The sequence below is a fragment of the Alligator mississippiensis genome, chromosome 4 (genome assembly GCF_030867095.1).
Source record: "Alligator mississippiensis isolate rAllMis1 chromosome 4, rAllMis1, whole genome shotgun sequence".
Taxonomy (NCBI): Eukaryota; Metazoa; Chordata; order Crocodylia; family Alligatoridae; genus Alligator; species Alligator mississippiensis.
This window is the reverse complement of record NC_081827.1, coordinates 244,929,492-244,952,122: the sequence shown is the minus strand read 5'-3', so window position 1 is coordinate 244,952,122 and position 22,631 is coordinate 244,929,492. Positions and strand designations below refer to the sequence as shown.

The following is a 22,631-nucleotide window of genomic DNA, read 5'->3' as shown; positions in this document are numbered from 1 at the left end:
TGGTTTCTTTCCATTTTCTACATGGTCTGTAATGTTTAGTGTTTTACTTTTTCACCCTGGCACTGCAGTGGAGCATGTTTTTTGAAAGTCTGCAGTCATATAGCTGCATGTTGCATGTCAATATGGCAACCTGAATGTAAGGAAAAGTGGAAACAGAGTTGGGAGGGAAATACCTTCACCAAAAATTACTCCAAAATAGTTCTAAGGGCAAAAACGTGGAAAAATGGAACTTGAATCTGTTCTTGGCTTAGCTAATACTGTCCAGGTCTGAAATATTTAACCCAGTATAATTTAAACTGTGAAAGAAAGTAGATTAGTTGTAGTCTCTGGGGGATTTTCCAGTTGTGTAGTTTAGAAGATTCTTAGATGGTATTTAACCAGAAAACCAAAGCACTGGGATCTCAGACAAAACAATGTTCCCATGTCCTGCAGCTGCACTCATACAGAGGGTTTCAACAATTTTTCTCTCTCCCTCCTTCTTTCTCTCCCTTTCTTTCCCACCTTACCTGCCTACCTAGTTACCTAGATTAAAAAGGAAAATGAGAGATATTAGGAATCTGTTTTGCAAGATGGGTGCAATTTTTACAAAGAATATCTCAGATTCTTCATTCTTGCTGGTTAAAAATGCTTGAGCACGCCTCCCTATTGCATGGATTCTGTCGGATCATTGTTCATCTGGAGGGAAAACAGCACGAGAATCAGAAACATGCCATTCGTAGCGGTTTTGCCACTTCCAGCCAAACTCAGGACGCTTCTGTTTTCTGTCCCCTACTCACAAATGAGGCAACATGTGTTTGATGTCCCTGTGAAGAGCAGGTTTTCCATGAGACTACGTGAAGAGGAAGCTGACAGTCTCAAATATTTATGTAAGGATGTTGGCACTTGTTTATTAATAGAAGGATGAGCTAGGTTTGAATTTTTTTTAAATTTATTTATGTGAACATCTGGCAAACCAGATGCTTCTGCAATTGATGCTGTCATTGAAGATCAAATAATATTACTTTTTACAACCTAATTTGAGCAAATTATTTACAAAAATCCCACATTTGGTGATATTCAACCTTTTTTTCTTCCCCCACTTCCAAACCACTTTGAAGCCTTCTTGCAGTAACAGAATGGCTCGATTGAAGTAATTCGAATCAGTGCACATCCTGCAGCCCTTTGACCTTTGCATGCATACTCATCACCCATTTGTGCTGATTCTGACTGAGAGGTCAACACGACCATTAACGTAGCACAAGTAGTTGGGTGTAGACTTTAGTAAGAGTTTCCCTGCATTTTAAAATGTATTGGAGCAAATTAGCCCTTGAAGCAACTTCATTGGAGTCAGTGGATTTTAGCCAAGACTGAATTGGGGCCATTTTCCCCATATTCTGCAGCAGAGCAGTATAACTTCCCTGTGGCCAGATGTGCAGTAGGCACAGTGACAGAGGCCATTCTTAAAGGCTCTGATGTTGTGATAGAATACAATGCTTCGTTTTTCAGTATTTTGGGACTTCCTGTGGTCGTTTCTAGGATCCCGTGAGGTGTAAAAGCTCTACAAAGAAGGCAGTTGCTTTTGTTGTCTGCAAACATCTTCAGCTATGTAGTCTGATGAGCTTGAGGATCAATTCTGGTTCATGAGAGTTGTACTGAATGAAAATATGCCGTGCCACATGCAGCCCTAATATTCCACAAGGAACAAGAAGTATTTCCCGTACAGTGCTCCAGATGGGCATACGGGATGGTCTCGTGCACTGTACATGTAAAGATTGAGTGCCAGAAACAGACTGCATCCAATTTCAGATCATCCGTAGCCCCTGATAGAAAGCTCTGCATTGTGTGTGTCAAAATACTCTTGCAACTATACAAATGTAAAATATAGATTAAAATTAATTTTGTTACTAGCTAGTTAAATAGATTCAGGTTTTTTATTTGTGTGTAAATTAAATGTTTGTGGAAGGATTGTCTGGATGATGGATAGGATGATGATGTTGATTAGTATTCTTTATTGGCGAAGCACCAGCAATCTACTAAGCTGGGGTGATTTAGTAAGTCTTTCCTGTTCCAGTTTTTTTATTATTCAGCAGCTAACAGTCTTAGAGACCTGAAGTCTTCTGTAGTGCACAAAACAGAGCAGCAATGCATATTTCCTGCCTTCGTTTCTTTGATACCAGGCTTCAGTACTGATGTGGGGCTATATGTTCATTTTCAGGGGCCTGTTTAGCCTTTGGGATCTCTGCTCTGACCATCAGCAAGAATTGCACGTAGTGCAATGATCATTGGCAATCCCTTGCAGTCAAGGATGATTTTCTTCTATGATTGTCTTATCTGTTGGTCTGAAGATCTCTGATGAGGCCTGTCTGGGATCAACAGACTTTGGTGCAGCTTGGGCATGTTTCTGTGTGGGGTGGGTGGCCTTGGGTTCTTGGTTCGGTCTGACACACTGTTTTTGCTGCTTCCATGTTTCCATCTCCTGTTGTCATTGTAAGGTTTCAAAGTATGGAGATCCTTGCAGCAGACTCTCCCTTCATTTGGGGTGGTCTGGGGCAATAGTCTTCCATGAGTTGATATCCATGTTGCATTTGTTCAAGTTGGCCTTGAGGACATCCTTGAAGCACTCTCTGTCCTCTTCTTTAATGTATGCCTTGACTGAGCCGGGAGAATAAAAACTTGCTTTGGGAGTCTGGAGTCAGAACGGTGTCCTGTGTGAGGTGGATACCTCTGCAGTAGCAACAGGACCGAGACCTTCAATTGAATTGGGACCGCGCTCATAGCTTGCATATGCTCAGAGGTGTGTGCAGTGTATCTTCATAATGGGGACATAAGGGCACTGGAGCAAGGTGCAGAGCCTCCTGAATTCAAATCCTGGCTTCCACTTGAACCTCCTTTGCTGCTTCATTGAGTCTTATAATTTGGATATGCCTCATTTTCCCCGTCCAGGATAGTACCACTTATGTCACAGGGGCATTGAGAAGCTAAATTACCAGTAGCTAATGCTTATAAAACATTTCAAAGATGGACCACAATTGGCATGTTCATTGTTGACATGTTGTGGGATTGGATTCCCTGATTAGATTTCCATTTGCTGGGAAGCAAGCACCCTTGACATGCCATTTCCTGTCTCCAGTCACGAGGGGGCTGTTAGGACGCTGGCACCACCTCCCTCTACACCACCTCCTGACTCTAGAAAATGCACTCGGGAAAGGCTACATCGGAAACTCCTCATTACAGACCTACGGATTGGATTTGGGATGAGGGAGGGCAGGGAAGTGTCACAATGCTAATCCACAATCCTGTTAAAATCATCTGTGTGGGAAACTAATGGTTATTCCTACTCAAGTGACAGCAGACTCTTGAGATATATTGCTGTATGGGGAACAGCTATTCCAGGAATAAAATACAAATGATCTGATCTTTTTCTATAGGATTTCTTATGACTCTATCCTCAACCCTTGGATCTGTATGCTTAACCCTGTACAAGTGGATGGTTATTTTCCCTCTGCCTTCCACTCCCTGGCTTGTTAACAGCATTTGTGTTTCTGTTCAGAAACTGCAGCTGGCAGAAAGAATATCATGGAGATCACTGTTAACATAGAATTTGCTTCCTAGTGGAGACCTTGGCTCAGGTCTTTCTCATTTCTTATTGCACTATAGGCCTATTGGAAAACCTCATTTGAAATATATATATCTATGTATGGATTGATAGATAGATATAGATATATATGTATCTCTATATATCTATATAGATGCATCTATAGATATAGATATATAGATGTAGAGAGATATAGATATGTATCTATATATAGATTGATAGATATGGATATCTAATCTATATAAATATATATCTATATCTCTATACAGAGAGATCTATATATATCACAACTGCCTCTAGATAGTTTGGTAGCGCCAGATGGTAGATATTAGGTGGCATGAAAACAGGATCAGCTAAAAGAGCTTCCTCTGATTTTCATTTAGGAGTGAGCTCTATTGGACACTTAGCTCTCTAGTTTTAACGAGTGCTAAAATACAGCTGTAGAACAGTAACTCGTGCTGATCTTCTGGCCTCCACTAGACGAATGCGTAAAGCTAATTTTTTTCATACACATTCATGGGAACTTAATACCTTGCAAATCAGGCCGCTGTCTGAGGTGTATGAACATGGGTTTAGGTGTCTAACTTTAATCGACCAAGGTTTGGAAATATTGGATAACTTTAAGTTGTGCATTGCCACCGACGTCCACATCTGTCTGTCTATCTAGACGGGCTCTGTATTTGGTACCCATTGTGGTATTTATTGAGCTCATAGGAACACAGCTGCAGAGAGCTGTGAACGCACCATAACCACTGTGGTTAAAACACAGAGGGAGGCAGGATTTCTGGAGCATGTACATATGACTGCCTGCTGTAGATACGAGCGCTGGAGGAATTCCTTCTGGAAAGGAGCTTTGTGGAGTGGCAGGAAAAGGACCACCAGAACTACTGACAAACCTGTGAGAGAAGGTCCTTATTGGTACCACTTGGCCAGGCGATTTGACCATAGCTAGCCTTAGTGCAAGGAATAGTAGTTCTTAAAGACCCATCTTGCCTTTGCAAAATTGTGGTTGTTTTTCTTACCGTGGGTATAAACTTATTTGGTGCTGTGTATGTAGACCAGACTGGGTATAACTTGCTTAGTTTTCAACCATGCTTAAATACAACTCCTTTAAACTGGTACAGAGGACAGTAACATTAGGAAAAACATAGTGGTTTCCTGGTAGACTCTGGCATAGTTATAACAGATCTGTGGCAAAATAATAGATAATCATAAATAAATCAAATCAAATACATACATTTATCTAGTTTCACTCCAGGGTTATTTGCCCTCCATATTTCACGTAGATGACAAGCCAGGGCTTCTAGTCATTGAATCCAGTATGCCAGCCTCTTGCTCAGTTTGCCCATTATGAGCTCATTGCCACCAAACTCACTGTTTTTACAAGTAAAGTTATGCTTTTTCCTCCTTTTGTGGGAAGATGTAAATGTATAAAAATACTTTCACTGTTTGTGGCAGTTTGAAAAGATGCCAAAAATCAGCTACATAATTAGGGAAACTCTTAAATGTCTAAGTCCTGCACCTGCAAATTTGTTTTGGCTCTAAACCTTTTAATTCTTCCTACTTGCTTTGAATTTTCCTCATTTTCTTGGCCTAGATTTTGACTTCTTTTCAAAGTAGAATATCTGAATTTCTCCACTCTTGTTTTTTTCCTGTCTGCCCAAGTAAAGCAGCAGAGCCCCTTCCCTTTCCGTGCCAAATGAAATGGATAAATTTAGAAAGGCATATTTAAAATTGACATTCTCCTAGTGTACATTGTCACTTCAAAATTCTATTCCTGAAAAAAGTCAGTAACACAGAAACATTGTTTTAGGGTATTTAGCTGCCCCAGGGATTTGGGTGAGCCAGACTCATCCTTTTACACTTTTCTACTCCTTTGGTGCCATATATTGGGCAAATTTTGAGGATTCTGACTATTTTGAAGCTTACGTTTCCTAGCAGGCATAAAAGTGGGCCCCTACATCAGAAGAAAAACTGGGAGTATTCCTTGGGGATCAGGGTCAGCATGTGAGCTGCTTTGTCTGGCTGGATTTAAAATTATAATTGAGCTGAGCCCAGTCACTTGAGAAACTAGTGCTGATCTATCTAAAAAACCTATGTATTTCATTATTAGATGGCAAGTCAGTACCAGACGTGGGGCTGGGGTGGCACAGGTGCTAAGGTGCATGGGTGACAGCCCAGAAGTTGCAAGCTTGAGGCTGTAGCAGAGTGTTTGTGGTGTGGCTTGCTGGACTCCAGTGAATTGGGTTGGACGTTAGAAAGAGCTTTTTCACAGCAAGGGTTGCCAGAATCTGGAACAGGCATCTAAGCGAGGTGGTGCTCTCCCCTACCTTGGGGGTCTTCAAGAAAAGGCTGGATAGGCATCTGGCTGGGGTCATGTGACCCCAGCGCTCCTTCCTGCCCAGGCAGGGAGTCAGACTCGATGACCTACTAAGGTCCCTTCCGACCCTAACATGTGTGAATTCTGCTTGTCACAAGGATTTGGGAAAGGAAAGTACCAGACAAATAGGGTATTATTTTCTCAAACTTCTGGAATTGGCAGCCAAAGTTACCTAGACAGAATTTGGGTCACTGTTTGAATTTTATCTGCGGTGCTTGGTATTATTTGTATCCCTATACACTTCCGAGCCCTTATGATGGACCCAAAAACAAAACAAAGACAGATGGTCCCTGCCTCAAACCGCTTACATCTAAGGATAAAATGGGAGATAGATAGATCCAGATGTGAATGTGCTCTCATTGCAACAGTGGGCAATCATAGAGCCTTGGAGAGAACCTCCTTTGGCACTCCAGTCTTCAGACAAGTTTACTAAGTTTGCCAAGTATTTTGCAGCATGGTTTGTACAATGACTGAAGTCAGCAGCTTAATTTGTTTCTTCTGCTAAAAACATTCAGAGTGAACTGGGAACACATACCATTGTGCTGTATCGTGCCTGAGAATTGGGATGCCACATTAATTTACTAAATTGTCACAACTTAATAAATAGGCTAGTTCCAGCTGGGAAAAAGAATAGGATTCGGGGCCTGTTTAGTCAACCATTGACCATCTCTGGCACTTTTCCATGACGTTAAATTTCAAGTAATGACTTATTATAGAACAAAGACTTGTTAAGTGTTATACAAAGCTTAGGTATTAAGAGAAGGAAATTGTCAGGATGGAAACCTTATATGCTGTTAGTCACCAGAGGAGGAGAGGGAAAATATTTAGCCTAACCTATTAATACATTGAAATAAACTTGAAAAATTAAGTGAGAGGTCACTGGGGAACAGTAAAGGACATAAATGTCTATACAGTGGTTCTTTTTATCATGGTTATAGTATTTTGCTTCCCATTGTCTTTCCTAATTTTGCTTAAGAAATGTGGATGTTAACACAGTTTACAGCAAATCAGTTAAGTACCTAGTTAAGTCCATTCCTGTTCAGCAACACACATGGCTCTCACATACCGCTTACCTGCTGAGTTGGGGTATATATAGAATAAGGCAGAATTTGTCACCAGAAACTGGATGGAAGTGGCTGTCCTTATCATTAAGTCAGTTGAATGAAAGAAGCAGCACCATTGAATGCTGCCATCCTTTGCCTTTATTTATTTGTATGTATGTCTCTCACTAATGCCTCCATCATTAGGGTTCTGTGCCAGTCCACAAAGTGAAAAAATTCAGTAAGTGCAATTCTATAAACCATTCACAGCCATTACAATAATGGAAGGGCCTATGCTATAAGCTTTTGTGCACGCTCCCTGAACAAGTCTCAAGTACAGCCGATTCCATGCTTAATTTGAACAGCTTGTCAGCCTCATTGCAGACCTTGCGGACATAGTAAATGTGGCCTTGCTAAGGGCGAGACCTGACATTCACTGATTCCCTGCCCTGCCACCAGCTGCTTGTGGGAACTCAAGTAGTCAGACAAGGTCAGTTCTTTAAAGATGTTTAAGCACTCAAAGTGATAGGTGGGTGTTTCGTTGAGTTTCACAGGTGTCTTGGTGCTTATCTCCACGTAGTTTCAATGGGAGTTAGAGAGCTGTGTCTCAGAAATCCCACCTGACACTTATTTGCATCTTTAGGTACCTAAATGCCTTGAAAAATCTAGCCCTTAGTCTTTCTGGGCTTCAATTCTGGGCATTCAATAGCACAGTCCTTCCTCACAGTGGTGGTGTGGGGATAAATACATTAGAGAGGGTGAGGTGCCCTAGTACTACAGTAGTACTGAAAGAAATTTCTTTCAGTAGAAAAATAAACCGGGAGCTGACTGTATAGATGTTCCTCCAGCCCCGTGCCTGGAGAGCTTCATAGGTAAGCTCTCTACATAAGGCACTAGAGGGCTGTTTCCTGGGCCACCCCCACCCATATTAATTGACAGACCGGTCTCTCCCTTGCTTGGGAAGGGAGCAGACTGTCAAGTGGCAGTGGGCAGCTGCTGAAAAGCATCAGGTCCTATAGACAGCTGGGGAGGGTTAGAGCCCCAGGAGAATGCCCACCATCCTGCCAGTCAGCTCGGTGGCAGGAGGGAGGCATTGTCCTGTGGTGGGAGCCCTCCCACTTCTTTCCCTCTGCCCCTCGCTTTGCACTCCTCTGGTCTGGACTTCAAGGAGGGGGAGCTGCTCTGGGTCTGCTGGGGAAAGCCTCCACACATGCCAGGCCCCTGGCCCTTTGAGCTTTTCAATCGCCACCTCCATCACCCCACTGAGCAGGGGTGGGGGACACAAAAGGAAACCGGCAGCTGAGTCGGCAGGGGGGCAGTGCTCCCTGTACTTGGCTCCTGGGAAGTGAGCAGCGGGGCATAATTCCCTTCCTGCTTTGTACACTGGGAAGTCCTCCCTTCCCATCCCTTCTCCTTCTGCTATAGGATAGCAGCTGCCCCCTATACCCCCTCCAGACCACAGTGTACCAGCCTCAAGGAAGGCATTAGAGCTTTTCCCCCGGGTACCAGGAGGACATAAGCCAGGGGAAAGTGTGCAGACATTCAGGCTCCCAGAAGAAATGATTTAACCCTGGTTGTTCTCAAGTTATTTTTCTCTTGGAGTGGCCATTTTTGCCGTGGGAGAAAAAGCTTGGACCTCTACACACTTCTGGTTTTCACCAGGAGAAGTACAATTCTCCTGGTAGAAACTGAGCTTCAGTAATAGCCACTCTTATCTGCCTGTGATCCTGATATATTTTTTAACACAAAAAGCTTGTAAACTAGAGTCTAAAGTAATATCAGCAGTGTGACTCACCAAATCTCAGTGTACTAGACTGCCAGAAAGTGCTGCCAACGTGTATCTGTCTTAGCGGAGGATCCTCAAGGTGAGCAGACTTAGGTAGGCACTTATATTGTCCTGTTGCTGTTAAGTGGGTCCACACGTCTGTTTGAGTGGTCTGCTGGTCGATGTTGCCCACCTCTGCTGAGCTCTGATGAACTGAGATGCACATAGCCAGCATTTTTAATGGGGTTTGTCAAATAAAAGTGAAAGAGCTATTTTGTTTTAGACTATACTAATTATGGAATCCTTGAGCACAGTTTGCTTTGCAGACTTCAGATTTTTAAAACGTTTATTAAAAGACTGTCATTTGGCATGGTATCAGTTGTATTTACTATCCAGTGTCCTTTGTTTTTATATTACAATGTGAAGCAAATTTTAATGAAATGCCAATACTTATTTGTCTTGGTTAGAGATTTTTGCTTTGTTTTTCTTCTGTGCTGCTTGTAAATGTGTTATCATTTGGAGTAACAGAGAGTCTGGCCTGTTCTTTTTAGTCTTATATTTCATAGATTTCATGGACATTAGGGCTGGAAGGGACCTCGGAAGATCATCCAGTCTAGCCCCCCACCCGAAATCAGGAAGTCAGCTGGGGTCATAGGAACCCAGCAAGATAAGCATCCAATTTTTTCTTGAAGGTGTTCAATGTAGGTGCTTGACCCACCTCCGATGGCAGGCTATTCCAGACCTTGGGGGCTTGGACAGTAAAGAAATTCTTCCTTATGTCCAGCCTGAAACGGTCTTGCAGGAGTTTATAACCATTCGACCTTGTCATCCCTTGGGGTGATATTTGAACACCAGATATCAGTGCTTGGATAGCTATTCCAAAATTATTCACGAGGTTACTATATTCAAATGTTTTTGCCTCTGTAATGTAGCTATGTTGATAGCAAATCTGAAGTAACTCTAAATTCCTGCTTTTTAACCATCTATTTTATCATTACCTTGCTGGGGTCATTTGACCCCAGTACTTTTTCCTGCCATGGCAGGGGGTCGGACTTGATGATCTGTTCAGGTCCCTTCCAACCCTACCAACTATGAAACTATGAATTTTGACCTGATTGCACTGTGACCATCAATTTTACCTGCATTTTAAAGAATACCTGAAACAACAACAAAAGAAATGGCTATTTAAACCTGAGTTGTAGAGAGGGAGTATCAAAATAGTTGTGATGTGGCATCCCTCTTTGACTAAACATATTTTCTTTAGATTTGATGGGGAAATGAGCAGCAGTGAAACAGTTAAAAACATGGTCATGTAGGCAGTCCTAATTTGGCTTTAAAGTTGACACCTCACTAAAATGATGGGTGTAAGTTCACCATTCTCGTCGTCCCATTGTTTCTCTCCACTGGCTGCAGAGTCAGCAAGGCAAATGTGCATTAGTTTATATTGTCAAGGCTATCTTTGCAAGCAGATGGGCTGAGAATCTAATTAAAAAACCCAAAAGCTTTGATTCTGGCAAAAACAGCAAAATCTGTGGGATGGCCTTAAATCCTCTGAATTAAATGGGTGTTCTGTGTCACGGTGATTCCATTGTCCCTGTTTATAAATAAAATATGAAGGGCTTCACTTTCATATAGGCCCATAAATATGCTCATTTATGAGTTTAATAAAGCATGTGTATTCAGCCCAATTAGATAAGCATATGTATAGAGCCCCCTATATTAAACATGTAAACATCCCCTATATTAAATCAACATACGTGCAACATTGCATGGATAAATTGGCACATTTATCTTTTCAAGTGATCTGTGGTGAGCTGTTTTTTGTTTTGACTTAACCACCCCTTGCTATTTGTAATTTGTACTTGTGTCGATGGTGTCTATCTTACCTGTCTCAGAACTGCAGCAGAGCTCATAGATAACGTTGTCATCAGTCAATCTCAAAGTGCTTTGCAAAGGAAGGTAAGAGTCGTAAGCCCCATTTTACAAACGGGGAGACTGAAGCAGAGGAAACAAATCGGCTATCCCAAGGATGCACAATAAGGAAACAGTGATCCAAAACCAGCAAGTAAATGTTCTTATTCTCAGGCCAGGGCCTAATTCATGGGACCACGTCGCTTTCCTGAATGGCGAACTATGAATTTAAAATAACCACTAAAGTATATGAAAGAGAAATATTGAAAGGAAATAGAATAAGTTTATTATTTGCGTAACCAAGTGCTTTGGAAGCCCGGCAATGAAGTAGGATCTGTCTGTGCTTGGTTCTCTACAAAAACTGCACTCTGCTCTAGGCAACATCACTGTATTGCCTAGATGCCAGTTGACCCTCACATGTGAGAACGGACATACGAAAAGGAAGTCTTTGTTTTCCTAACTACCGTCACTCTTGCATAATGGACCTCAATGGCATTAGGTGTCTGACTCCCACTGAATTTTAACATGGTTAAGGTACTTTGTTCTTTGACTTTACTTTAAAAATTGTAGCTGTAGAGCACAAGACAACCCAAGGTGCTGTCTGGGCAGTTCCTTTTGTTTGGGGCCTCCTGCTAAGCTGGGCAGACTTGCAATATCCAGTCTGGGGTGCCAGATCTTTCTTGGGAGGAACTGCTGTTTCATTAAAGTGACAGCTGTGAAAAGGAAGTTGCATGAGGAAGAAAAGGCATTTTTTTTAATCACAGCTTATTTCCTCATTTCTTTGACTGCCAGGGCCTCAGGTGCCTGCTGATGGTTTCAGCATGTTGTTTCTGTGGGTCTACGCTATATGTATTATGAGTAGCTATGGACCTCTTTATTACGACTGATTTAAACTTAGTCTCTCATTGCCTGGGAGAGTGTGAATGCTTCCTGTTTAACCATCATGGCCAAATGTGCCTGCAAAGATACCTGCTGCGCTTAGGTTGTGTTTACACAGAATGATCTGTTGCATTATTTTAACTACTGAAATAAAGTGTGGCTACAATGTTTTGCACTGCTGCTTTCCTTGTTAATCATTGCATTCACTCAGCGCTGCACTTAGTCAAACCACTTGCAGTCCTCGACTTGCAATGTTTCGACTTGCAACGTGTCGCACTTACGTTTCTAAATTGATGCCGTTTCGACTTTCTGACGTCAGTTTCGACTTTTTACAATGCTTGATCTGATGCGATGCAACGCCAGTGAACAAGTTTGCTGCTTCACCATCTCCCTGGAGAATGTCTGTTCAAACTTCCGTGGTCAACTTTCTTTAAGGAAGCAGACAAGACTCCAGAAAAACCTGCAGCCAAGACTCCTGAGAAGACTCCAGCCAAGAGCCCTTCAAAAAGTCCAGCAAAGTCACCTCAAAGAAGTCCTTCCAAATCAATATGATTGCTATTTACAATATAAATACATTGATGTAGCTATATTACTCATCTATAATTAATCGAGTACAAAATTCTGGGGTATTTTTGGTGAAAATAGGGTATCGGGCCTTGGTGCAGGAATGAATTCCCCATTTATAACATTATTTCTTATGAGAAAATTGGTTCCAAGTTGCAACGCTTCGACTTAAGACGTGGTTTTCAGGAACCAATTGTGTCATAAGTCCGAGGACTGCCTGTACACATTATTCTAGGTAGATGGGCTAGGGTGCACTGCTCCACTGCTCAGCTCTGTGCTCCATGATGTTCTTCTCATGGGACACTGTGTGGCACCAAAAGAGTATGGATTATGGGACTAGCCATCAACTAACACACCCCCAAGGTTCCTGTCTTGTCAGCCATGTGGTTTGAAAATGGTTCTGGCAAAACCATTTTGGGTAGCCTGAAGGATGTCACACCAGGCACCATGATCATGATGGTCATTCATATGAGCAGAATAATGCACGTGCATTTGGATCTGGCTGTGCGGTTTCTTTGGGATCGTAGTGCAGTAGCAATGAGAGAGAATGGGGGAGCAGGAGCATTTGTCTGGAGTTGCTTTCCTTAGTGCGGTACTGCTTCTGGGTTCATCCAGTTCGCAAGTGCCCAGTGGGAAGGGTAATAATAAAGAAGCGGGATGGTGAACGCCAGTGGCAGAACTTCACGATGAAGTTCACTTTCCTAGGAGTCTGCACTGAGCTCTCTTTGGACCTACAGTGGCACAATATGAGAGGTCTCTGCAGTGTGGAAAAGTGCATCGGCATCACAAACTGGATGGTCATCGCTCCATATCTACTGGCTAGTAGTTGACATTTTTAGCGTTGGGAGAGCAACAGTTAAGGCTGTTCTCTTGGAGGGTTGCAATGAGGATGGCGCCCGCTTGCTGTAACGAGTAAAGAAATGTTTGGTTTTTACATTTCTGTGGGCATTAATAGAGTTGTAATTCCTTGATTGTTCTTGAGAGCCAAAGTTATCCATCTCTTTTCCTGGTTTATGAAGCATCTCACTGGAGGCTTGTATGAGAAATGGAAGCAATTTAATTTCACTCCAAGTAGTGGCAGAACGTGAGCAGAGTGTTTCAGCAGTGGCAGGGACTTATGAAAAGGTTGAATATTTCTCATTATATGCCATTTTTGGGAACAAGTGTATTTTGTACAACTGTGAGAGTATAGGAGAGATCCTGGGGAATGGATGAGGGGTTAGGACCTGGAGAGACCTTCTGAACTTTATAGACGTCCAGAGGGTGGTCAAAAATGTCATAGGTATCCAAGTGAACACGGTCACCAGTGCACTGTGCTCCTGCTTTAAGATTCAGGGATATTTGTGAGTAACTAACTCTTTGTAATCAAGGGAATATGTCTTGGATTGATTTTTATTAGGAATTGATACCGTGAAGCCAGGGAATGTTTGCAGGCTGAATTGCACTGCAGTTAAACTCTTCAGCCAGGCTGCCCTCAAAATGAATGTATGGACATAGGAAACACGTTGTATGAATAACAACAGAAACAATTAAACAAGAATGAGAGGCAAACTTAAGACGGGTGAAACTGAGGCACGGGCAGACAAAGGAGTGCTCAGAATGTCTTGTAGATGATATACTCCAAAAGGTTGCTCAAGTCCTGGGCTATTGAATGTAGTGGAAAGGTTTTCTGATTGCATTGACTAGACACGATGGAAGCAATATGACATGTCTTCTCTAATCCGTAGAGACTGGGGGCACAGTGCGTGACTCATCTTGAAAGGTGCCCCATCACCATTGTTTGCCCCTGAGTCACGGCTCATCCTCCGTATGGATCACTTAAGGCTATTCTAGGAAACCATCACTAAACCTCCACCTTCACAGCCCTGTTTTGGCTTGAGTTCCATAATTTAGTCAGAATAATTTCATACCAGGCACTCCTTGTCATTATGCTGGGAGAAGAATCAAATGTACATGGGACCCAGAATAACAGTTATACCCAGAATAACTAAATAACAGTTCTGGCTCTCCCCCTGGCTTCTTTGCCCTGGTGAGCTGCTTAGAGGAACATTTACAAAAATAGCCTCTGAGCCTTTTCTTTTGAGTGCCCAGTTTGAGAGCTGCTGAGCTTGATATGTAACGGTACCAAGCAGCCAGAGTTTCTGATGGCTACGCTGTAAACCAGAGGTGGGCAATTATTTTGGGTGGAGTGCTGCCGACTGAGTTTTGGGAAGCCATTGGGGGCCGCATAACAGGCAGCCGGGGCAGATAAATGTTAATTTTCTAAGTTTTTTAGGGGCCCCCCCGGGCCGGATAGAATGGACTGGTGGGCTGCATCCGGCCCCCAAGCCACATTTTGCCCACCCCTGCTGTAACCTGTTGGTGTTCAGCTTATCTAAAAATCGGATCCGAACAGCTTCAAATCAGGCATCCAAAAACAGGCTGCTTCTGAAAATGGGGAGATGGTCTCTGTGCAATTGCTCCCCCCTCCTTGTAAAATGTCGGTACTCCTCTATTTTTATATAATGCTTGTCATCCGATGTCCTTAGCGCGTTTCAAACATTAATTGAGCATTACCACATCCCTGTGATGAAGGTGTCATTATCTTCATTGTACAGATGTAGGAACTGATGCAAAATTAGTTAAGCACCCCAGATTGCACAGGGAACAGCTGGCAGAACAGAGACCAGACATCTGATTTCCAGGGTCTCTTGACTCCCAGTCTTGTTCAGCCACTAAATAATTCTTACTTTGGGCATTAAAGAATTGATGTGGCAAGGTGCAGAGTACTCCTGGGAGCTAAAAGGCAATAAAATTACTAACCCATGTAGGAGGCTAGGAGGGTTATTTCAAGCCTTAAAAATTAAGTGTGAGGTTGTTTTTTATTATTACTCTAATGACCCGATGTCCAGCCATCTATGGGTTTTCAATTTCTGCTGGAGAAAATATTTCATCATATTTAACTGTACCTAAGGTTTTTTAAAAAAGGTGGTACCATTATTGGTTGCAGCCATCCAGTGATTAAAAACTCATAAGCTTTCCTGTCTTATGTAGAAAGACATTCAGTTTTGGACAGCCAAACTGTCCGAGCTAAAGGCAAATAAAGCAATGATGGGAGGAAAGAAACCAACTAGGGTCCACCCAGACATCAAACAGAACGATCTGAATCTGGATCTTGCCGGACTCGGGTTGTAACTTGCAGTTTAGAGATAAGTTTCAAAGGCAGAAAGGAGACTTCAGGAGAGAGGAAAGCAGTATTTTCAATCAAAATAAATAATGTGTAGGACCATCTAGCTCTCAAATCATTTGTCACACCACCCTTGTGAAGTAAGTGGGGCTGTCATTTGTGTTACACAGATACAAAAGCGGAGTCACCAAGGGGCTCAGCAAGTCAGAGCTAGAACAAAGGGAATTCCTCACTCTCAGATCCATGTCCTGTCCTCTGCCTTTTAGCATGTAATGCTCTCATCGTGAAGAGTGGCAAGACCCCTACTGACTTCAGCGGGGCAGGGTCACAGCACCTTCATCCAAAGCAGAGACAGTGGGAGGGATGACAGCAAAATCTGCGATGTGAGGTACTTAATGACCACTGCAAATAGGAACAGATGAGGCTGGGGAGGAGGGGGTAGAATATTGTTAACCTCCTTGGGAAGATTGGCAGGGATCACTTCGGTTGAGGGAGACTCTGGATTGGCATAATCGCATTTTGACAGTTGTTGAGGTTGTTAATCCCCTTATTGGCTGCAAACACTTGGCTCTTTAGCGGACTTTCAGATCCAGCATCCTCTACTAGGTTGGCCCATGGTTTCAGATGGTTCTCTGCTGCTTCTGCTTGTTTCACAATACTGGATGGTGTAATTGTGTATGCCAGTACTGGTGTATGCAAGAAGCCTAATGAATTCTGAGATGTTACACCCTCTCGTATCACTATCCTCAAACGAGAGACACCTCGCACCAAATATGCTATGTTTGTAGTCTGCTATGGGCAGCGCTCTTTCCTGCCCAGGGCAGGGGTCGGACTCGATGGTCTGCTGAGGTCCCCTCCGACCCTGAAAATCTATGAATCTATACTTGTCTTGTTCATAGAATTTAACTCTTCCTTGTAGGATACAGGGACAGGCAAAATATCTTTATTCCAGAGAGAAGGATCCTAATCTTGGGAGCGGAAGATTTTGGGCTGGATTGTGACATTGCACTTCCCCACCAAATGCCTCTTGGTTTTAAGAGGACACAATAAATCTCAGGCTCTTTGTACTGCTGGTGTTTTCCTAATGGTCTTTTCTGCTTAAAGAAATGTGTTCGGTTCAATCTAAGCATCATCATCATCCTGCCCCTGGAGCAGAGGGCTGGACTCGATGATCTTCTGAGGTCCCTTCCAGCCCTAATGTCTATAAAATCAATGTCTATGAAAGCTATGAAATCAGGATTTTTATTAATAATATTATTATTTGACAAATAGGCTGATTCTGCAACCGCAGAGGAAGTCCCCTTGGATGTAATATCACATGCAGCTTGCTCAGCAATCTCCTCTCCAGTCTGCTATAGGCAGGAAATATATATCTGATAAGCAAGTTATTTTGGGTAAATCAGCGTGGCTACAAAGACTGGCTTTGTTTGCTTTGGGGTGGGGCTTGAAAGAATGAATAGACTCAGATCTATCGGTCTTGGTCGGTCCTACTAACTGAGGGGGAGAAAATGGCAGAGTTGGCTTGAAAACCATGTGTTTACAGCGAGAGCTCAAATTCACGCATGCTGTGTGAATGAAGCAGACTCTGTGCGGGGAAAGCAGGATGTTTCTTGGATATAACACTCACCTTTCCTCCTGTGACCTGCACTTGAATCCAACATGTACCCTGAAATAAAATGCATGTGTGAACTCTTGCCAAAGTCTATGAGCAGGCTCATACAATGGTTATATTATTCCTGCTCAGGAGATAGCGCAAAAGCCAGCCTGGATGCTGGAATGCTTGGGACTAATGCTAAGAACCAGATTTTTTTTTTGCTTTTTGGAAGACTATATATTTTTTTAAATTGTTACTGTTCCAAAACACACAGCAAAAACAAAAGAGAAATTTCCCACAAAAATGTTTTTCTCTCTTAAACAAGACATGTTTGTTTTCCATTTTTGACTTTTTCTTCCATTTTTATATTATGCATATTATAAAATAAATGAGATGAAAAGTCATCTTGAAATGGAAAGTAAAAATGTTTCGATCCAAGACATGCTTTTTAAAATGTTTCTTTTCGAAAACCCATTCGTCAAAATAATACTTCTTTAATGAAAAAATTTGCTTTCAATTAATCCGTGTTTTTACCATGGAAAAATATTCCATCGGAGAAGTTCCCACCATGTGTACTTAGAATGTGTGGTCGGGTTATTTTGTCCTCCACATTGGGACTCTTAATAAAGCTAATGAAAGCTATGCATAATTATAATAGGAAGAAATGAATATGATACCTAGGAAGAGGAACATAACCCCCTTTTAGGTAGGAGTTTTGCCTCTTCCATGCCATGTGCCATATTTAGCTCTGGTGTAGTACACACAATATCACTCAGGTCACTCCTGGTAACACACTTCACTGTCCTCCTCCATCCTTCCAAGTACACTATTTGCACTTACATGTAGTTTATTCTCTGCTCTTTAGCTCAGCTCATGTCTGCCTCTTTCTTAGCCCCAAGCACTTGATGCCCAAAAGCTTGTCCAACATCTCTTCCAACTGTACATATGGTCCAATCAAAGAAATTGCCAATAATCCCTCCCTCTCATAAAACTCAGAGGGGCTAAACCTGTTTGCATTGGGGCTGAGTTTGGTACACTGTCTGTGGACATGCATCAGGTTTCATCATGTGTCTCTGCATGTAGTTCCAACCTCTATCAATCCCTATTTGAAAATGTAGACTCATGCAAGGAAAAGATGCTCCTAGCCTTGTTTATGCAGCTCAAGTTCTACTCGCTGCTGGTAGTGTTTGCTCCCACAGTGTACATCAGATGCTTATATGTATTGGGAACTTAGTAGATAGAGTCCCTGGGGGTTAATTTGTACTTGTACAGAGTCCCAAGGGAATCCCAGCTGCTTACCATCTCACATTCACCCATGGAGCTTGCGGCCAATATTCTCTTGCTGTAAGACACCAGGACCGTTGTCTAGGAAAGCAAACAATCAGTATTCTGCTAGGCATCCTTGCCCTTTGCTAGGAGCCTGATAATAATGAGCTCAGTCCCTGGCCCGCAGGCCAAATTTTCAGATCCAGAGGGAGCCCCACAGGCCAAACAACATGACCCTGTGCTCTTGATTGGGAGTGCGGGGCTGAGAGGAGGTGGGGAGGAGCCCAAACCAGGTGTTTAGGTTGGGGCAGCAAGGGTTGTGGCCCGATCTGAGTGCACAAGGCTGGGGTGTGGTGGGGCTCGATCTGATATATGGGCTGGCTGAGGTAGCACAGGGCCCTGTCCAGGCACGAGGGGCCATGTGGAGGCAGCACAGGGCATGATCCAGTCCACAGATCTACCCAGCACCACTCATCCAGCTAGCAGCCCTATTGGTTTAAATGAAATCCTATTGAAGCTGTTTCTTGTCATCTTGTTCTCTTTGCGTGAGCATCAGAAGACTGGAGATTGCTCTGATTGTAATTACTAACTTTGCAGCAACAGATGCAGCAATATTTATTCTGAACTTAGTCTTCTAAGTGAGTTACATCTCCAAAAATATTCCCAAGTCCCCTGGGCCCTCCAGACTTTTTCCATACATAGTGCATATGTATTTTTCCTGCAAGTGGCAGTAACACATATTTTTATTCAATAAAGACCCTTCCTTGTTTGTTTGAATGAATTGGCCCAAAATATAGCACACTAGATGGTAAGGAGATCAGCGGATGGTACTTAATACTCAACTGTCCTTCTGTTGTAGTAACCGATCTTTCAAATTTAGTCTTGGATAAATGCAAACAAACCCCTGATGAATTTTATATTTATCCCAGCAGCTGTTTCAAGAGAGAACCTGCCAGATATTGATAGGAATATAGTAAATAGATGATAACATCAGCAAAATCTGGTAAGTGGAGGTGTGGAAATACATCATTTACCTGCAGAGTTTTAACAAAAAGTATGAAAAACTCTGACACTTGCCCTCTGGTCTTGGCTGCAACAACCACAGACAGATGTGTATTCTTGAATCCAGCTGTGTTTCACATCTTTAAGAATAAAGATTTTAAAGGGCATCATGGAGGATTTATGGGGCCTATCCAATAAAGAGCTCAGTGCCTTCTGAGACATGGGTCCCACCTCTGCTTTTAGTTACAGTGGGGTAGATTTGGATTTAGACCTGGGTAAGTGAGAGCAGAATGTGGCCTATGCTGGGTCCTCCCCAGCTCTGTTGACTTCAGTAGGATTTCAGAGCAGCCCACCCCTCTCAGGAAGCTTTCAGCGTGGTTCGGGAACAGGCTGTATGTTGGGAGATGATACGGTTATACCTATGACTGATCGCAGCATGGATCCTGATTCGACTCTGTTTTACAGCAGTTTACACTCTAAGTCCATTGACTTTAGACCCAGGCTTTTAAGAGGAACAGCTAAATGAGTTGCTTCATACTTTGCTTGGAAACAGCAGGGATACCCTCTCCATCGGCTAGCTCCTGCTGCCAAAATGTTTCTTTCTCCCTTTTTGTTCCCATCTATTGACACTTGGCCAGTATCTCTGGTTGAATGTGGACATTGTGCAGTGGTGCATCTGCATTCTTGCACCGTCGCGGGCTAACCTCGGGTCTGCCCCGTCCGGCCTTGTAACCAGAGACTGCATTTGTCTCCACCTGGACCCTGCCACTTCTGACTTCTGGGGGTTTTTTTGTTTTACAGCGTGTCACCGAAAAGTCTCCTGAGCCCTGTTTTATGTCTAATCCCAGTCAAAGTGCAACTGGCTTTGATATTTTTTTAAAAGCAAGAGCAGTTGCTTTTCAGTGTAGGGAGAGCTAGGAACCAAGTTAGCGCATAATGAGGTATAAGAGATGAATTAGAAACGAAGGAAATCGAGTGGCTATTTTCTTAAATTTCCTCCCTCGTCACAAAAATGTGTCATGAAACCATTAGAAAATGTATGACAGGAGATTTAGAGTGAAATTCATTCATTCAAAGCCTTTCGGACAGCTTTGGCTCCACGGTTCTAAGTTGGCCTCCAAATACACCAGTCTGAAAGGGAGATCTGGGGATTTGGGGAAGCTGGTGGGCTCCATAATTGTGCACGCTGGCCCTACTGTTCCTCATAAAAGCTACAAATCGGCTGTAACCACGATTCAAACCCAGAGAAGTAGAAGACACTTCAGAGGAACAGCACTGCAGTTCAACCCTGCCTGCTAATTAGAGTGGAAAATGGTAAGGCAGATGAATTGGACCCAGTTTTTGTACAATTGTTTAAGGCCATTGTTGTAGCATTCCCAAGCCAATCGCAGCAGCGTGACACCAATGGATGAGCATCAGGAACTGAAGCTGGTTCTAAAAATCCTATGAAAAAAAAATCCCCCCAGACATACAATGGATAGAAAATGATTTCTTTTACTTCCAAAAATCTGGAGTGGCAAGAGTAATTGGCCGTAGTGACAAAGTAGTTAAAGTGTCTCTCTCCAGGTCTAGAGATGTGAGTTCAGGCCTGCCCTGGACTTCTGCTAAAAGCCACTGTCCTAGTGGTAAATAGAGCACTAAGCCTGAAGAGTCAAAGGTAACTGGGCATCATGTCTTCACTTGAGTGCTGTTGGCTACAGAAAATAGTGCATTTTAACTACACGCATCTCATGGGCGGTATGCCCAGGAGAGCCTTTGACTTGACTATGAGTGGCACTGGTTTGGAAACGAGATATGACATTTATACTAAAAATATCTCTCTGTGGGAGATCCAGCTTTGACTATATAAAGATCCTATTTTGAAAGAGATTTAATAAATGTCAGATTTGTCTTTTACTTTCTGAGGGACCAAAGACATGTGAAACCGTGCTGCTTCGTCATTCATGTGAGGTTCTGCGCTGGGGATGGAAACGTTACATGTCAAGTAATCGGTGCTGATCCTTGTCAGCAGCTTTGGCCAAACCATAATGGAGAAAAATGTGTGATCATTTGATAGGCATTTGAAAAATTAATAAAAGAGTACAAGATGCTTAAAATTGTTTGATAGCAAGCAAGTTGGTTCCTGCCAAAGAAAATACATCTCAGAAGGTGCCCATGTTAAAGTGAAAAATTTAGAAAATGGTCCTGTGAAAGTGCCTCAGAAAGTAACGTAATGATTTATTTTAATAAAATTACGTTTGTTCCTGGGTTTCAGTTTAAGTATTTTTTTATTAGATCTGAAACTTTCTCTTTGAAAAGGTTTTTAATGTTTTTCTTTAAACACGTTTTAGTCTCAATCTTAGTTTAACAGCAGTTGCAGAACACTGATTACTTAGGTCATTGCCAGCCTATAGTGCTTTGAGATTATTTTTCTTTATATGCCAAAACTTGCAGTTAGGTATTTAACTGTAGACTCTCAAAACCACAAATTTTGGCCCAGACCTTTAAAAAAAATAAAATCTCTCTCACTTGCCCGCCCCTGGCTTGGCCTATCAGATTTTCTCAAATTTGCTGTCTAGTTCTTGTTTCTGAGAATGCATTCATTAGGGTTTTTTAAAAAAAAAACAAAACCCCAAGCTCTTTGCACATAGAGTTGACTGCAGAATCCTTTTCAATATTGACTTGCAGACAGCTCAAGACGTTAATATTGCTGGTAGTGCCTGGAGACCAGACCTGAGGCCAGGGGTCCACTGTGCGAGGTGCTGTACAAACATGGAGTGAGAAACAAACCCTGGCCTGAAGGGCATATGGGTTAAATACATAATTGTCTCTTTTCCTTCTTCCTGCTCAGATGTATCATCTCCCTGCTTCGTACCTGAACTTCTGCTCCTGGTCTGAGCACCAGCAAATGTGCCACACTAAGCAACACACTCTTTCAACTGAAAGTAGAAGCATTAGAAGAAGGCTATCTGACTGGTAGCAGCTTAAACACTGTTAACTAATAGCTTCTGACCAATAGTTGAGAAATCAGCTGCTAATTTTGTGCATACAGTCATAGAAGGGGGCAAGGAATTGATGAGTATTTCAGGGAGTTCAAACTCAGTAGATGAGACAAAGGGCCCAGTGGCATCATTAGGTGAACGCCATTAATCTAATTAAATTCATAATTGTAAGGCCTTGCTAGTTCTCAGAAACTGTGAGCAAGGCTCAAGAAACAAACTTTTTCTTTGTTGAAAATGAGCAACGCCTTCTTCCACTCCATCCACTGGCCTCTAAATGTAACCGGGCCTGTTTGTCTTCTCGCTCTTATTTACTTCTTACAAATATAAAGACGCCTGCACGTCTCTCTTAATCAAGTGGTGTCGGTCATTTGACAGGTAACTAGGAAATTAAAGTTTCATACTGAAATGGAGACCTTGCTTCTTTAAAAGAAATATCGTGGCCCTGAAAATTTGGCGCCCTCCCACATATTTTATGCTTCAAAGCAGAAGCACGCTAAGGTTGGCCAACA

General features: G+C 42.5%; 1 protein-coding gene across 6 annotated transcripts in view; it reads left to right on the top strand.

Moving 5' to 3' along the window:
* The window catches only part of KALRN (kalirin RhoGEF kinase), a 759,663-nt gene that overhangs the window by 273,316 nt on the left and 463,716 nt on the right, over positions 1 to 22,631 (top strand). The window lies entirely within an intron of this gene.